Raw genomic sequence first — 17,707 nt, 5'->3', positions numbered from 1 at the left:
GATGGGGCGTTTCCAGCTCCGCACAGACCAAGCATCGATGCAGCCACCTACGGCGATCTCATCTTGGCTTGAAGCTTTCTTGCTCCTAACCATGTGAGTATGTGACACATGTGGTAAGCAATCAAAACTATTCAGAAAAAAAAAACAGAACCAGCCTACTTGGCCTCCCGCTAGCCGGCTTGTGTTGTGCTGATTTGGGCCAGACGTTGTTTGTAATGCAGAGTGCATCCAAGGCCAGGCTTGGCGCCGACATATGGCCCAGTTAAAGGCTCGGGCAAATGAAGATTGCAAACCATGGGACAACCTAGCAGGGGTCACTTTCCGGTCGAAGTCAGGCCTCGTGTTGGGCATCTTTCCTCCAGACGGTCCAAGATAGACAAACAACGAGTCGACTATCGGAGGCGTCGCCCAACGACAAACGGCCAGTTGATGATTTTCACCACGTTTTAAACACAGGTGTTACCCAACGACTATATTGCTTGTTAACTACAACTGCTATTTCTTAGTTACGCTAGAAATAATCGGATGTTCATGGGCCACTATTACCCGCAATAATACCAGCCTATCATGGAACCCCTCCTGACGCACTCTATATAAGATGGGAGAGGTGCACCGGCTCAGCATTGAACATCATTGTAAGCCTTTCATGCAAGAGCAAGAACAGCACACAAGAGTAAAGTATTACCTCTAGAGACGACTTCAACCTATAATTCCTGATGCGTACTACCATCTACATCTTTCCGTAGTCACTACGCTCCTCCCTACACAGTCCGTCCTAAATGTATTTTCAGTGAAATAACCATGACACATAGCGTATATAAACTTGTAAGTTAACAATGACCACAACAAAAATGGTTTTCCGATGAGTTCTGACTTCTGAGTAAAGATAGGATATGTTCATTGGTGGCATGACAAGGCAAGTAGGAGCATAGGAGGTGGAGCATCCATGGGTGATGGTGATGAGAGCAGCAGCTCGCACCATCAGAAAAGAAAACAATAGAATTTAGGATATATTTTCACTAGGAACGCTGTTTCCCTCCCTCTCTGCTTTTATTTCACTAGGAACGATGTTCCTCTTGGCTGTGAAGCAATGCCGGAAGATACGCAAGACCTTTTGGTCAGCTCGGGCATGCACGGCAGGCACCCATGGTTGAGCACGACCGAGGCATCGGACCTCGCTGGAGCGAGCCCACCAGTGGGTTGTGGCTGCCCATGCACAAACAGCAGGGCGCACCGGAGTGCACGAGGTGCAGGTTGCGGAGGACTGGGCGAGCTTGCCCAAGGCGGCTATGGCCATGGCAAGCAGGCGCTTGGTGAGCTCGGCAAGGGACAGGACGCATGTGTGTGTGTGTGTGTGTCAGAGTGTGTGTGTGTGTGTGTGTGTGTGTGTGTGTGTGTGTGTGTGTGTGTGTGTGCCGGCGCGATGCACATGTGTGCACAGGTGTGCGTGTGGGTACGAGCATGTATGTGGTGAGGTGGGCCGGCGTGGCCCGACAACGCGGCAGCGGAGGCTCGGCGGTGCGGCGGTGGCCTGGCATGGCGGCTAGGCGCGCGAGGGTCTTCTGTGAAATTTCAGGCGGATCTCCAATCTGCCAAATTATACGTAAAGGATCATCTTCCCGTAAACACAGAGAAAGTTTCAAAAAATGTATGGAATCCCGTAAAAGAAATTGAATATACGGAAGCTGTTGGAGGGCTGTTTTTTGCTCAACCCTCTAAACGGTAGTTTTTTTTAGGATACGGTGGAGAGGCAGTTTCATCAACTTTGCTTGGAAATTAAGCTGTAGCTGCTAGTTCCGGCTTGCTTAGAAGCTAGAGATCGTACGTGCTGCCAAGGTGATTCGTTTCCGGTGGTGGCACAATTGAATTGCTTCTGTGGTGGAGTTGTGTTCCTGGCACTGATTAAAATCGCCGGAGAAAATATTTAGCAGCAACATAAATTGCAGCAGAAGTTGCATCTCAAAAAGAATACACCATTAGAAACTGCATATGTTATATTTTTTGATGGTATAACTTTTGTGATACAAAATTTGTATTATATGGACCAAAATTGAGTATCTAGGGATACACGTGCGTCTTTTAAACCGGAGGAAAGGAGGAAGTAAAAAAACCCCGCAGATTTGGGCCCTGGGAGTGGATACGCGTTGCAGGTATAAATTGTGTAGAGAAAACACATGCAAAACTCGCGGAAACAGCTCAAACGGCAAAGGTACCCAACAATTTATGCATGCATATGCATGGAGGGTTTGTTGGGATTGTTTTCTGCAACCAATCCAACGGCACACCTGGTTTAGGCAAATTACAAAAAGCCGTTCTGGGCAGACTCCATTCTAATCAAGAAGCAGAGTCCTGCCGTGTCCCTAAAAACAATCTCGAGAAGCCAACGGATACTTTCTTTTTCCTTTCCTTTTTGCGATGGAGCAGCGGCTTTATTGCCCGTGGTAATCGGCGGCCAAAAGGTGTGCCAGAGGAGCATCCTCCAGTCACGAATCGGTCCGCTGCGAAATGTACAGCTATGGCGCTTCCGAGGCCAAGCAAAGGAAAGAATCACACTTGGCCAGGCACTCCCGGCGCTCGGCACACAGAAGAGCTAGCCTCGATACCGATGCCAGAGACGAGGAGGCCACCGCCATCTTGGAGGGTGACGGGAAGACCGAGGAGGATGGTGGTGGCGACGGAGGCGGAGGCGGAGGAGGAGGAGGAGGGAGGCTGTATGTAGCCGTCGGGAAGGACGAAGAGGATGGTAGGTCCAACCTCCTATGGGCCGCTCGGAATCTCCTCGCCGGTGATGAGAAGCTTGTGTTGCTGCACGTCCACCAGCCCGTACACAGAATCATGACTGGTAAAATTAAGATCCAAACTCTCTGCACAAAGTAGTGAAGATACACAATAAAATGTTTTGCTTCTCCACACTGCATAGTACTTATATTGCTGTTGCTTTTGTCTTCAGTCACTTGCTTAATTAGTACTTCCTCCGTTTCTTTTTAGTCTGCATATAAAATTTGGTCAAAGTCAAGCTTTGTTATCTTTGACTAAGTTTGTAGAAAAAAATGTTAAGATTCACAATATGAAATCAATATTGTTAGATGCATCATGAAATTACTTTGCATACCATATAGCTTTATTATTGTAGATGTTGATATTTTCTTCTACAAAGTTGGTCAAACTTTAGAAAGTTTGACTTTGAACAAATCTTATATGCAGACTAAAAAGAAACGGAGGGAGTACTACAATCTATCTCTCAGTTCCTAAATATAAGTCTTTCTAGAAATCCCAACAAGTGACTACATACGAAGCAAAATGACTTATGTTGTACTCCATTTAAAATGTCTAAAAAGACTTATATTTAGGAACGGAGGGAGTATATGTCTGTCTCTCTATCTATGTATCTATCTATTTATATGTCTGCCTGTCTGTCTATATATGTATTTATCTATCCATCTTTGCTGATCAAATTCTTCTGTCGCAGGATTCCACACGGTTGATGCAAGCCAGCTCCATGAGAAGGAGCTCAAGGCGTACAGGATGGATGAGCAGGAGGAGATGAACACACTTTTGAACCACTACCTCGACTTTTGCAGAGATTCTCTCATGGTCTGCTCAGCTTAAAACCGGCCAATTCCATTCTGAAAATCATGATGCATGTATTTTATTCACTTCTTGTTGATTCAGATGAAGAATTTTTTTTTTTTACAGATGCAAGCCGAAACGCTGGTGACCGAGAAGAACAGTACTGCGAATGGCATCATCAAGCTCATCGAACAGAATCACATCACAAACCTTGTCATGGGAACATCCTTATTCTCACCTGACATCCAGACCAAATACACCTTCGTAATGAGGTTTTCATTGATAAACACACACACTGCGGTCTAAGCTTGTTTCTGTGCATAGATATATAGGGGAAAGGACCGCGATAGTTGTGCAATTATATGTAAATTTCTTATTTCCTGTACGTGAATTAATGTCTGCGCTATTGTAAACAAGCGGCCATAAAATAGCTAGGCTGCACAACCAATTAATCGGTATAATTCGCTGCCCTTGTGTAAGTTGCCACACAATCCAAAATGTGTCTTCCTTGTGTAGTAGTATTACTTACTTAGCAAATAACAATTAATCACAATAAACTCCCAATACCAAAACACTACTAGTATATATGGTAATATGGCTTTACTACTTATCATCTCCCCTCCCCCACTCTCTGCAGTATAAATTACAAGTCAAATACTCCATTTAGTAACCTGATTTATGTATGTTGATTGTAAAATCTTTCATGTGGACAGGAAGAGCAAAGCACCAAATTCAAGAGTTGCAGCAATTGTGCATCAACAAGCCAAACCATATTGCCAGATCTTCTACATTTGCAACGAGACTCTTGCTTGCTCTAGGTATGACTGTCATGCATGCATTGGAGCCCTCAAGTCAACATAAAAAATATTGCTACATAGAATCTGCAAATTTCAGCTCGAGCGACTACCCAAAGTTATTTCCAGATGACAAAACAATGGTTCATCATTTTCAGGGAGGCCACTCTGTGTTTGACAAAAGTAGAGTTAGCGCAAAGCAACTACACGAGCAATGATTCAGACAGATCCGAGTTCCCTGCAAGATCCCAATCACTATCACCAGGGCATACGGGTTTCTTCGGCTCTACAGATCAGCAAGCCCTTGAACGACGATCCAAGCAGATAGTTAGCTATACATATCCTCTGTTAGCAACGATAACAAATAGCAAGGACAACATATCAGGTGCAAAGGGACAGTCAATTCATACGACGACGACAGAGTTCTCCCTGAATCCCAGCCAGCAAAGCTTTGGAGGACCTTCACCAGCTCTCAAGGATTTCAACAGCATGAATGGTTCATTGATGCCTGTTTCAGTTGCAAGCTCTAAAGAACATCAACACTCTATGGTAAGCCATTTTGGACCGAGCAAGTTTATCTAAGCATAGCCACACCTTTTTCATTTGAATTGTCGTATTTATAGCGAGACATATTGGTCGCCCATTATCCAAAAAACAAAAACTACTAATGGGAATCAAGTACTGCATTGTTCAAAATGTGTACACGATATAGTCCGCTTGCTTATGTGAACATCGGAGATGTGCCACTTGCTTCTAATTATAGTAAGGTAGTTTTATAATTGATGTATTCCATAAGCAACAACAGTCAATATTAGAACATTTTTTCAAAGTCCTCATTAGTATCGAGATGTGCATGTCGTTTTTCAGAGGCACAATCAAGGACTGAATTGGAGACACCTAGTTCTGAAAAGAGACATTTGGGTGTTGCTTGTTGGTTTTCCTTTTGATAAAAGAGATATTCATGAAATAGAGAATGCCATCAGGAGCTTTGGGAAGATGCTGCTTTGGGACAGAGCTAGGAGTACTAAGGCTGCATTGATGGTTCAGATTAGAGTGGATGAACTCAGAGATGTGCCAGTTAGCATTGTGATTGGAGACTCTGAAAATCCGAACTCTGAATCCTGGATAGTGCATGTTGTTATGGTGCAGCAAGAGGCTTTGGGGGAGGGACCTCCAGATGAAGATCCTATTCCCATAGATGGCAACTCTCATCCACAACCTGTAAACCCTTTTTTTCACCCAAATGAGCTCAACCACTTTCTGGGACCTGTTGCTCTATACCAAGCTCAGGATATCATGCATAACAACCAGGGCAACTTCCATCAGCAAGTCCTGCGGAAGGCTGATGTAGGTGATGACAATCATGAAGAAGAGGAAGAATATCTGCCTGGGTGGGGACACTTGGCCATGGGAGCAGAAATTGATCATGAACTTGAAGGAGAATTTCTGGAATTAGCTGAGTTAATGCAACCACTAGATGAACAGCAAGTACCTGAGGAAATGCCAGACATGGATGCTAACGATGATATCACCATATCTGTTGGCTCAAATGGGGCTGATCTTGCTCACCAGGAGGGGGATGTGCCACAACTTTTGGTGGGAAATGATAACTTAAACCCATTGGGCCCTGTTCAAGAAATTCTCAATGGCCCTCCAGACCTCAACTTAATGCTTGGGCCACCTGAGGCCCATCAACTAGTCCAGAATGTGCTCCCCCCACTACAGAATGTGCTTTACCCATATGTTTTCCATTTGGAGCCACAGAATGTGCTCCCCCCACATGTTCTCCATTTGAATCCAGCAGTGCCTGCTGTAAGTTCTCAGCTGCAGTCCACTGATGCATCTTATGCAGCGGAGCCACCCCTTGGATCTAAGAAGAACTTTCTAGTTGATCTTAATTTAGACTCAGAAACTAATCAACCTGTTAATCCACCTCAGCCTGTCCATTATGCTGCATCTGAAGAGGACAATTCTTTCTTTGCTCTGAACTTAGCTGCAGGAGATGACACTGTTATTCAGCTTGCTGATCTTACTTCTGTTCCTCTGAACTGGGAGGTTAAATCTGAAGATAGCGAATCTGTAGATGAAGAGATTGAAATCAATGAGCTTAGCCCTGACATCAACTCCAGACTTTCAGCCAACTCTACAAGCAATGAGTTTTCTCAAGAAGGTTCCGATTCTAGCTGCTCTCCCCCACCAGGTTTTTCCATCAAAGGCAAACATAATTTTGTACCCCCACTTAACACTATTTCAGCTAATCACATTATTGTTGCTGAAAGCCTTGGGGCTTGGAAGCCTCACTTTGCTGATGCTGCTAAAGATCTGCCAGCCACCAAGGTACCATTGGATTGGATTAACTTTTTTTTGCTCCATCTTGTTAACCCCAGATACATTTGATTGGGCGAAAATGTTTCTGCAATCCTCAATGTGGCAGATTATATTAGAAGGAAGCAATTGCAAAGAATTCCTAGATTTTTTCATTACTAATTCATGCCCTACTAACTTGGCTCCTGTCTATTCCCAGGCAGTCATAGAGAGTAATAGGAGCCCCTTCTCCACTCGAGGAAAAGATGGAGCACCATCTCCACCTAGCAACCAAAAGCTCAAAGGGAAGAGAAAGGAACGTCCTCTTGTGGTGGAATCTGAGGTAAGGAGAAGTGAGAGATTGCAACACATTAACAAAGGTTTAAAAAAAGACTTGCCAAGATGTCAATTGTATGGCCTGTCTAGCTCAACCTCCAGCTTGCAATAGCAAAATCATTAAAAATCTAAATATCTCTTATTGCAAGGTTGATGCAAAGAACTGCACCGAAGAAAACCTTCAGAAGAAAAAAGTTACGAAAGGAGGAAAGCCACCAGCATGGAAGGACTAAAAAGATGCATGATGCTGTTGAGAAGAAGAAGAAACAAGCTGCTGTTGGGTGCCAACAATAGCTTTAGGGGACATACTTTCATATGCCCTATTTCTGCCCCTGTACTAAGCACTTTTGCTTGCATGTTTCTGATAGTTTGGACTATACTTATGTGGAACCTTATTTTGGCAACATGGACCATGAATGTTGAACATGTCTGTTGGACTGTTGGATATATGTTTATATGGAACCACTTATTATCTGTCTGGTGCTCCTGGTCTTTTGGGGAACAGTGTCCAATCATTGGTATAATGAGCTGCTATACAAATGGTTTTTAACCCCTTTCCGCAAAGGCATTTTAAACCGTCGCCAAGTGAGTGTGGGAGATAGGGGGATCCTTCCCACACGACCCAAAAACTGTCAGGGATAGGTAGTAGGAATGCGGGCATCTATCCCAAACGCCATTCTTCACACAACTGTTTGTGATATATCGAATACCCCAGATGCTCCATACTTGCTACTCGTGTGTGCTGGCATTACCATCGCAGTCGGTATTTTGTGGTGCTACATTTACGATGCGCGAACCGTCACAAACAGTTCACGGTTATAGAACATGTATGATAACTAGACAATCACACACATTCACTTTTCACTAACCGTACGCGCTAACTAATTAAGAAGATTAGCTCATCATCATATGAGTGTCGGATAGGATTACAAAACATCAAACCGTCGTAACAGTGTTGTACATGATAACTATCACACACGCTATTCTTTGGTGCAATGTTTGCGATGTGTACCACATCAGAAACAATTCATGATTGTAACTCATGTACGATATGACAACTATCACAAATATTTAGTTTGCTCAAACTGTTTGTGATATTATCTGACATCACACACGCTTTGCAAATGGCAACTGTGTGCATGCTCGCACACTTTTCCTCTTTGTGAACTGTGTCGGATTATGGTGTATATCACACATGTTTGTATTTTACCGATCATGTGCGTTGTAATGACCTATAGAGTGTAATTTCACCCAAATTTAATTGTCGCTATTTAAAAATGTATCAAATTTGAATTTGAAAGTATGTTATAGCTTTATTCATATCCATCAGGTTCAAACAACCAATTCATTATTCGATTCATGGGTACGTATGTTCAAGAATTACATAAGCACCAAATAAAGAATGATGAACCACAGTTGTATACTTGTACTATTAAAGACGATAAAGAAAGAGGCGAAATACGTTATGGTTACTGAACAGGGTGAAGTGGAATGCCCATATTGTGCCCTCCTCCATGCAGAAAGCATGCACGACTCTAGTCCAACCGCTTGTTATGGCCGACCTCCCATCATTTACTGTCTTCATGAACACATCTAGATAGTCATCGTGTTCTGGTACAAATACTTTAACCTTTGGATGCTCATCAATCATGTAGTTTGAGAGGTAATCTTGAGTAAACTGTTTTGGGAACAACTACAAAGGAAAAGGATCGAGACGTTGTCATCTAACACAACTCATTATGGGTAGTAAAAATAAGGTTGCAGTGTTCTTACAATCTTACTTACCATCTTGCAGTTTGCTATTGTCTTGGATAAAGTGTATATAAATAGTTTAATTGCCTTCTTTTCACCCATTTTACTAACAATTTTTATCAGCTTCCTCACTAGATGATGGTTCATCAATATCTCAGTGTCCATACGTAGAAAGGGTCGAAGCATGGATCTTTACCGATGACATATGTACCTAAAAGCACCAAGTTCATATTAGAAGATCAACAACCACTACTACAGAAACATGCATTAACGACAGTGCCCAAAAAACTGTTGGTCGTTAAACACCCGAGTTGAGTTCCCGCATGATTGGATCAGTCTACGTAATACCTTCAACAACCACCAGATTGCCCGTTGCTAAGTAAGCGGTTGTTATTGTTGTGATATTGTTTTGCGCGTACAATGCTCTAACAAACTCACCTCTCAGTGTGTTAAAAAATATTCACCTCTCCTTTATCTCTCCTCCCATCTAAAAGAGAGCGGGACAGTTGAATATTTTTAGCGCAAAGTGCTGGCAATTTCCATCAGATAACCCTCTATAACAGCCAACAAATATTTATAATCTGTTAGGATCCCATCCCTCTGCATCTCTTTCTCCTCGCCTCCCCTACCGTGCTCAATCCACGACACCTCTACAATCCATGGATCGCATCTTCCTTCTGTTCTACACCTATCCGTGCTGCATCCTGCACCTCGCCGGTCGCCTCGACCCTGGCCCAGGAGCGTCCGCGCTGCCGTCTGAACGTTGTCGGTAGCCTTGACCCCGTAGCGCCCGCGCTGCTGCCTGTACCTCGCCGGTCGCCTCAACCCTAGCCTGGTCAGGCGCGTCCGCGCTGCCATCTGTACGTTGCCCTCGACCCCAGTGTGCCCGTGCTGCCGTCTGCACATCCACCAACGCGATTCCGTTGCAGGTTTGTTGGTATTCCAGTATTCGTCCTTTGTTTTTTTGTTGCACGGGGTCTTCATGTACTGTATTGATTGGTCGGTTAATTTATTTTTCTACATAGTCAACTAATTTTTGCATTACCATATTAATTAATCTTTGTATTATTGTAGTGAGTACTCCAGTAGTCATGATGGATATTCACTGCAACAATTTACCACCATGTGGAACCAGAAGTTCAATCAGTGGTTCAAAGAGAAGGTAAGACAAAATGTTCCAGAATAATGTGTGTATTTACGCACATATGCAAGTACATTTCTGTATCTCCGTATGAAGATGGTAGCATAGCTATCTATTACTCCATAGGTAGCTAGCTTGCACGAACATGATAACATGTTTTACTGGCTATGGCATGAATAGATTTAGATATCGTGTTTAGATTTGAGATAGACTCCTCTGCACACAGAACAATGGGGTGGTTGTACTTTTAGAAGAAGGGGATAATGGTAATACAGTAGAATATTCTGGCATATTGACACTTTGACTGGATTCACGTATTTAACAAAGAGCATGGGATGAAGAAAGACAACAAACATGGAATCCTTAGTCTTAACCTGCAGTGTTTGCTTCGAACAGATGAGCCTTTTAGTCTGGCTAGCCAAGTTTCCTTTTTTTTGTCAAGGACAATCTTATTAATTCTCTGGTTACTTTCCTTTAGCTTACTGCTTAGGGTGTTCATAGCCTTGCTAGTTTGCTTGTTTTTTGCCGCTAACTTGTACTTATACCCCCCCCCCCCCTGATAACTCCCTCACTAGTCTCTTGTAAATATGTGACCCTCTATACGTTGTTGCTTTATTTTAAAGGTCAGTGGGAGCCACTCCCACTGTCACAAAGTTCCAAAAAAAATAAACGTATGGCATGCGGTAATGAAACATCCATCACGCCATTCTTATAATGTACCACATGGATAGTCCAATGATGAAGCCTCTGAACCCGAGCCTGACGACAATGGCGACGAAGATGACTTGCTTCAAAATTCGACAACAACATCGCATAGAAAGAGAACAACATGATGCCACGAATTTATGCAAGTCTTAATCTGTAGTAATCAATTTGCTTCATATTTTTTCTTTCACCTTATTAATAAATAGTGACACAAGTAGTTCTGTACTTACTTTATTTGATTTAGCATTCAGTAATTCATTTTCAGTACATAAATATTCACTATTTAATTTAACTATACTTTGTACAACCTTTGTGCACACTTTAGAATAACGCTTTATGTATAGGTTATCCGACTGAGTTAGCAAAGAAATCAAGTGAGTAGCAGATTTTAGTAGAAAAAGGGTTACACACAGGCTCATATGCAAGAAGAGGAAGTGGTCAGAAGAAGTACGAGTTGGCTACAAAAGGTACTAGTCAAACATAAAAATATTATTCAAGCTATCTTCTACTGGATGATATAATGTGGTTGCTTGTTTTCATAGATGTGATTGATGCACCGACAAATAGACAAGGCTTGTTTAGTACAAATTGGGATGCAGATGATTCTGAAAGTGAGTTTCTAGGTAGCATGTATTGTCCCTAGAATTATTTCTATGCTTTATTGTCTTCAAGTTACTCATAATATATTACAGGTATGAATGATGAAGTTGATGCCAGCAATGATAGTGACATGGGAGATGATATGGATGAATTTTATGGTATGAAAAATGTCATTTTTTATATTTTATTCCTTCATCCACCCTACTACAGATTGGTTGTGTGCTTCCAGACACTGCAAATGGTGTAGATGAGTTAATAGTTGATGAAAATATTGAATGTGAATAATCCCAGGCTAACCATGGCCTTGCAGCTACCACCAAGACTAGTAAGCACAACAATGGAACTGGATCTGTTTACGAAAATCTGGAATTAGAGCAAGATATTTGTGAGGACCAGCATTAAGTAACGCTATTTTGTTCTTCTAAACTAAAAGCTTCCGAGCAAGACAAACAAGTACTTGTAGAAAAGTACAATGGCATGGTGCAAGAAGTGTCAGAAACTAAGCGTCTTATGTCTGAGTTCTCATGAAAGGCAACATGATCAAGTTGTTCTTGTACATTGATTTTCTATGCATTTATAATTCGTGCCAATTTATTTACAAGGACTGACTTTCATAAACTACTCAACATTTTGTAGGATTGATGGTCCACGGCAAGATATAGAAGCATCAGACGGTGTTGTATTCACCGATGAAGAATGATATCCATTCAAACAATGATGGTGTCCCATGATTGAAGATTGATTAATATTATATTTTCTAGTTGTCTTGTTTTCCAAATAGATATGAGCAAGTATATTGGTCATATAAGGAGTGCTTTTGACTCAAATGTCTTAAATGACATTTTAATTGAAGAATTGTATGTCAGAATTTTTGTATTTCTATTAATAAAGAGGCTATGATCCTTTCAGTTCAGATTATTGTGTTTCTATATTATTATGGATGTTAAAATTCAAATGTTGGATGTTGTGTAAAGCGGTCGTTGAACGGAAAGTTATACTAAATATAAATGGTTTTCAAGTATATCAAAGTGGTGAAGAGAGTGGTCGGCAATGATACTTTGGTCCCCATGATAATATTATTAGCATCCTTTGGTCACCATGATAATATTATTAGCGATGGCAAAACTTGTTGTTAATACCATAATTGTGGTTGTTATTGCCTTGGGATTGACGACGACACACCCTCTCGTCGTTATAAGAATAACGACTGCAAAAGGTATGTGGTCGTTATACTTTTAACGACGGGGCCTACTATGACCAGCAGATTGTGGTCGTTATTGACCTTTAACGACCACAATCGGACTTTCAGCGACCACATTTACCGTTGTTGAAGACTGTTTTCCTAGTAGTGAACTATTGCACAATGATGTAGTATAACACTCCCTCCGTCCCATTACATAATACTCCCTCCGTCCCAAAATAAGTGTCTCAACTCTAGTACTAAAGTTAGTACAAAGTTAAGACACTTATTTTGGGACAGAGGAAGTATCTTACAACATTGTGGTATTGATCCATGCTCTTTCGTGCCCATCCCTGTTTTCGTTTCAAGCAGGAGAGGCGTCCGACGACTCTGACAAGTCCCAGTCTGAGGTGAGCGACGAGGACAACGAAAGCAATGTGAGACCATCATGATCCATCTGCCAACTTTTTCCCCATGATCCCCTAACTGCTCAACATGTTCTGAATATCTGAAAACTTGTTGTGGTTAGGGGGACTTGTGATGCGGCACGCAAAGCAGCAGCTGGGGGAGGGGGTCTCTAAAATGTCGCCGCTTTCGCTCATTGCTAGTGTCACCGATTGATTATGGATGGTTGCTGTTAGTTTAGCTCCTTAGTAGTACCTCCTAGTCTTTCAGGAGGCTGATGCTGGTAGCTATAGTCTGTTCACCGATTGATGATGGGTTGTTGAATGTACTTACTGTTGTACCCGTGGCTGTTTAAGGAATACTTTCGCGTTGAAAGAAATAAAATGGTCTTGATACATGCTTGTTTGAAATCCTTGTATCTCACTGTCGCTGGAACAACGCTCGTCAAGTTTGTGAATGTTTGCTATGGAGCCCAAAATTGAAATGGACTACAAAAAGTTTGAGGCCCAAAAAATAAATGAATCATATAAGGCCGCGTCCTATAAAATAAAAAGGCTGAATTCTTGGGCTCGGCCCATGTAGTTGACACAAATTGCTTGAAAAAATATATAATAAATGGGCTTGGCCCACAAAGACGGTTGAACTGGACCGGGCTGAATATTGTCAGTGATCTTTTCAATTGGTTGCAATTTTGCCACGTCAGATTGCCACGTCGGATCCGACATGGCCTGGGCAGACAGCCAGTGACCAAAACAAAAGGTCATGGGTTCAACGACTTTCTGTTTTGGTCGTAAATGTCTACGACCTTCTCACAGAGAAGGTCGTTAATTTCAGTTTACGACAGTCAGCTTTTGACCTTCTATTTTTGGTCACAAAATGGTCACAAATGAAAAACAATGACCTTTCAGTGACCAATAGTCAAGGTCACAAGTTGACATATTTCTTGTAGTGATTTCACCCACTTATCCTGCCAGTGGCACGTCATTGGACGATGTTGGGCGAGCCAATCCATCCCCAGAATGCCGTCGTACGCTCCTATCTCCAGCTCGCGCATGGGTGTCGTGAAGGTGTGGCCCTGCATCCACCACTTGAGGCCGGGCACCATGAGGTTGCAGGTGAGTTTGTCGCCATTGGCCATGCGCACCTCCGTCGGCGGCATCTCTTCGGTGGCGAGGCCGAGGCGATCGACGAACGCCTTGTTGACGAAGTTGTGGGTACTACCCGAGTCGAGCAGCAGCAGCATGACCTGATTTCCCACGAGCGCGCGCAACCTGATCGTGGTCGCCGAATCCGTGTCGTCGAGCGCCTGCGACGAGAGGAGGCAGCACTCTGGCGCGTCCATGGCCTGAGCAGGGGGTTGCGCCACTGGGCTCGGGTCGTCGAGCAACTGCAGGGCGTGGATGGTGTCGTCCGAGAGCACCTCGCCTTGGTCGCCCACGTTGATGGTGTGCAGCTGCACGCGTTTGGCGCAGCGATGCTCTCTGGAGTAACGATCCCCGCACTTGAAATAGAGGTTGTTCGCACGACGGAAATCGCGCAGCTGCCGCTCCCGCGCGTAGTCGTCTCCTTGTGCACGGATCGGCGTGGCCGCGGCGCGCTGTGGTGGTGCCACTATGGCTGCTGGAGGTGGTCAACCCGCCGGCGTGATGCGAGGGCGTGCACGGGTCGTGCCCAGTTCTTCCTCTTGGATGCGTGCGAGCACCGAGGCGCGCGTGATGCTAGAGGGTGCCTGGAGGCACACCGGGGCGCGCGGCTCGTCCTTCAGGCCGAGGAGGAACTGCGTCACGAAGAATTTGGTGTTGATCGACCGATCGAGCGCGAGCAGGTGCTACATCTGTTCGTCGAACGCGGCGCGCTACTCGGTGACGGTGCCTGTTTAGCGTAGTTGCAGCAACTTGTGCATCACCACTTCAAACTCGTCGATGCCAAACTCCTCCGGGGTCGCCGCAGTGAAGAGATCTCACGTGATGTCGCGATGCGTTTGTTGGAACGCCTGGAGCCAGTGTGCAGCCTGGCCGTTGATGTAGAGCGCCGCGGTGGCGACCCAATGGTGGGCGGCCACCTTGTAGAGCTCGAAGTGTAGGCGAGGCAGCGGTTCAGCCACAAATATGACGCCGTGCCGTCGAACTTGGGAAAATCGTGCTTCGGAGGCTTGTGGTACTCGTTGGTGTGGTAGACCGTCGGAGACGCGGTCCCCGCAGCGACGAATCCGCCCTGTGGCGGCAAAGGTAAGAGCGGCGGCCGGTGGTCGCCCAGGCACGTGTCCGACGAACACGGGGGCGCTGGATCCGGCACCGGGCGCGGGGACGGTGGAGGAGGAGGAGGCGGAGGAGGTTGCTGCTGCGGGTGGGCGGGCTAGTGAAGGTGCGTGGTGACCGAGCCCGTCGGAGAGGCCGACCCTTCCACCGTCTTGCGCGTGAGATCGAGGTCCGCTTGGGTCAGATCGAGTTGCCGCGATAGACCGCGCACCTCCTGTGAGATCTGGGCGTTGAAGGCGGCCTGGAGCTCGATCTGCTTCTCGTGTGCCACCTTCTAGGCGTCGACCTTGGCGAGCAAAGCCTCGAGCAAAGCCTCGAGCATCTGGACGTGCGGAAATTTGTCTTTTTCACGAGAGGTGGATCAAAACTTTTTACACCCAACCATTTTGTCAATTGTGCAATAAATATGTCCTAGTATTTTAGAAAAATGATTTGGTCCAATTTTGCAACAATTATTTTGGAGGTCCTTCACAAAAAAAAACTCCTTTTGGGCACTCGAATAATGGAAAATGGTTTTTTCGTCCAAAGAAAATGAAAACTTCCTTAGGCAACATTGTTTGCCATTCCAATATGCACCCTTGTGCACAATATGAGACCATTTGAACAAACTATGCCATGAATGTGGCCATAAGATTGATCATTTGGCTTGAAAGCCATTGATCTCCACACGTGATAGCTCGTTTTTGAGAACACTTTTTTTAAAATAATTGTCGTATTACAAGTTTGTTATTTTTCCTGGGAACTTGGCCACATATAATGACACAATGCGAAGGTTTCCCAATTTTTTAAATTTTTTTGATTTTTTTATGCCCGTTTCAAAATGCGGTCAAAACGGCGGGAATGACCGTTCCTAGCTAGTGGTTGAATCTTGGAATTTTTTTGGTGTTTCTATGATTAAATAGATACTTATGTACCTAGAAATGTTTTTTGGAAAAAATAAATAGCAAACTATGAGGCAGCTGCAGTTCAAATTTGACCCGCTTCCTTCTAAATCGACGGAATTTTGTCTTTTTCACCAGAGATGGATCAAAACTTTTTACACCCAACCATTTGGTCAACTGCACATTAAATATGACCTAGTATTTTAGAAAAATTATTTGGTCCAATTTTGCAAGAATTATTTGGTAGGTCCTTCACAAAAAAACCTCATTTGGGGCACTTGGAAAATGGAAAATGAATTTTCCGTGCATAGAAAATGAAAACTTCCTTAGGCAACATTATTTGCCATTCCAAGATGCACCCTTTTGCACAATATGAGATCATTTGAACAAACTATGCCACGAATGTGGCCATAAGATTGATCATTTGGCTTGAAAGCCATGAATCTTCACGCATGATAGCTCATTTCTGATAATACTTTTTTAAAATAATTTTTGTATTACAAGTTTATTATTTTTCCTGGAAACTTGGTCACATATAATGACACAATGCGAAGGTTTTCCAATTTTTTGATTTTTTTGAATTTTTTATGCCCGTTTCAAAATGCGGTCAAAACGGTGGGCTCGACCGTTCCTAGCTAGTGGTTGAATCTTGGAAAACTTTTGATATTTCTCTGATTAAATAGATATTTATGTACCTAGAAATGATTTTTGGAAAAAATAAAGAGGAAACAATGAGGCAGCTGTAGTTCAAATTTGACCCGCTTCCAACTGAATCGGCGGGAATTTGTCTTTTTCACCAGAGGTGGATAAAAACTTTTTACACCCAACTATTTGGTCAATTGTGCATTAAATATGGCCTAGTATTTTATTAAAATGATTTGGTCCAATTTTGCAACAATTATTTGGTAGGTCCTTCACAAAAAAACCTCATTTCGGGCACTCAGAAAATGGAAAATGATTTTTTCGTCCAAAGAAAATGAAAGTTTCCTTAGGCAACATTGTTTGCCATTCCAGTATGCACCTTGTGTACAATATGAGATCATCTGAACAAACTATGCCATGAATGTGGCTATAAGATTGATCATTTGGCTTGAAGCCATTGATCTCCACATATGATAGCTCGTTTCTGAGAACACTTTTTTTTAAAGAATTGCCGTATTATAAGTTTATTATTTTTCCTCGTAACTTGGTCACATATAATGACACAATGCGAAGGTTTTATAATTTTTTGATTTATTTTTGGAATTTTTATGCCCGTTTCAAAATGCGGTCAAACGGCGGGCTTAACCGTTCCTAGCTAGTGGTTGAATCTTGGAAAAAAAATTATGTTTCTCTTATTAAATAGATACCTATGTACCTAGAAATGATTTTTGGAAAAAATAAAAAGCAAACAATGAGGTAGCCGCAGTTCAAATTTGACCCGCTTCCAACTAAATCGACGGAAATTTGTCTTTTTCACCAGAGGTGGATCGAATCTTTTGACACCCAACCATTTGGTCAATTGTGCATTAAATATGTCCTAGTATTTTAGAAAATTGATTTGGTCCAATTTTGCAACAAATATATTATAGGTCCTTCACAAAAAAACTCATTTTGGACACTCGAAAAATGAAAAAATGATTTAAGAGAACTCATTTCTCATAACTCTTTAAAAAATATTTGCCTTATTTCAATTTGTGATTATTCCTGAAAACTATAGTCAAATTTGCTGACACAATGAGAAGTTTTTTTTTCATATTTTCAGGTCATAATAAAATAGCTAACATGATTTAGCACCTTAC

The sequence above is a fragment of the Triticum urartu genome, chromosome 4A, assembly GCF_056163025.1.
Source record: "Triticum urartu cultivar PI428250 chromosome 4A, HENAU_Tu73, whole genome shotgun sequence".
Lineage (NCBI taxonomy): Eukaryota > Viridiplantae > Streptophyta > Magnoliopsida > Poales > Poaceae > Triticum > Triticum urartu.
This window is presented reverse-complemented; position numbering follows the sequence as displayed.